The following is a 1770-nucleotide window of genomic DNA, read 5'->3' as shown; positions in this document are numbered from 1 at the left end:
AATATTTATGAATTGATTTCTAGGTAGATGCAAGATCTCTTGATCGTGCATGAGGGCGTCAGACAAACTTAACGCCATCTTTCATTAAGACATTTGAAAACTAAATTCGTATAACTTAAACATAGGGCCAAAGCCGACCAACCACACGGTCTTTCTATACATTTCGGCTGCAGCGTCGTCCATTTTCTGCAAAACCATTCCTTACCATAAAATGAATACGTGTTATGAATTTCAACCTCGACTCCAGCGGCGCTCATCGGGTCAATTTATATCAAAAGAATTTTCCATCATACAGGTACATAGCTCATATTTAAAACTTGAATGAAATCGGTTAATAAATACGATTTTTATAAATAACTTCACTCCAGCACCACCTAGCGAGTTTTCTTGTATTGTCTAAGTGAGCCCCGGATGCATGGAGCTGCCACCTAACCTAACCTAACCATTAACTCAAAAAACTCTAAAAACAACTAGAATTACTCCAAATCATATTGAAACAAGTTTCATGAAAAGAGTCATCCACAATCCGCAAAGTTATCCGATTTTGTAAGAAAAGAATAAATCAACTTCCATTTTTGTCAAATAACGTTACTCTCTTTAATTGCGTATATTTAAAGACCATGCGGTTCTATTGTTTTCTTTTTGCGAATAAATGTACACATAATTATGTGCTACACGAGGGCCCAAGAAAGTAAAAGAAAACCAATGCTTTTCCTCATTTGTGTATCATTGAAACATACAAATGCCATGTACATGACGTATGGAAATGCCCATATGTAGTATACAAAATTCAGTTTATGTGGCAGCTGCCACGTCCCACTTTTCCAATAACTCCCAATCTTTCCATGAGTATGGGATTGATTTCATAACCCTCAACACCAAGTTCCAGTACTCTGCCATGAACACTTCCAGATATATGGAATATGAAAAATTCGGGTTGTGTGGGAGGTGCCACACCTCCTTTTCTAGTAACCGCCAAATATACTCTACGACATATTATCATGTCTACCAAATATACAGAAAAACTTCATAAAAAACGGTCGAGCCGTTTCGGAGGAGTACGACCACAAACATCGTGATAGATATTTATATATTAAATAATTACTGTTTGTTTTATAAAACATCCAAAGGCTTGGAAAGAGTTCAGAATCGAAATGTTTAGCATTTTTTAAAAGAATTAAATAAGTTTGAAAATTTTGTTAAAAACTAATAATGTTCAAATTGGAAAAGCTACAAACAAAAATTTGTATCATAAACGTATATGTTTTATTAAATATACTTTTAAACAAAAAATAAATATGTATATCTGTATTAACTATAAAACTATTAAATACCTAATAATTCCAATTTATGTAGATACAAACAAAATTAAAAACATCTGATATTAAAACTTACACGCTTCTATATTAAGCACTGCCTTCTTCGTATATATTTTCTTATTATTGATTTTAGTCAATTTGTTACAGCATACAACGTTTTTATTTTTATACTAGCCAATGCCCGCTTACTTCGCGGCGCCTAATAAGAAGTTTTGCGTTGGCCAATGCAAAAGAGCGTTTAAAAGCAAAACTAGTATGTAAAGTCAAAATTTTTGGTTTAAGTTGAAACCACTAAGGCGCAGTATCCTCCTCACCCATCGGTTAGTAATAGTAATACTGTGATACCATATGGAATACCAATCCCTTGCGGTGTCATGAGCTTTGCCGATGGTCTTATTTCCACCTGTGAGATCTCTGCCAAGCATGCGTAATCTTTTTCTATGATCTTGCA

This window comes from Rhagoletis pomonella, unplaced genomic scaffold (assembly GCF_013731165.1).
Source record: "Rhagoletis pomonella isolate Grant_MI unplaced genomic scaffold, Rhpom_1.0 Rhpom_scaffold_00005, whole genome shotgun sequence".
Classification (NCBI taxonomy): domain Eukaryota; kingdom Metazoa; phylum Arthropoda; class Insecta; order Diptera; family Tephritidae; genus Rhagoletis; species Rhagoletis pomonella.
Note: the sequence above shows the minus strand (reverse complement) of the source record.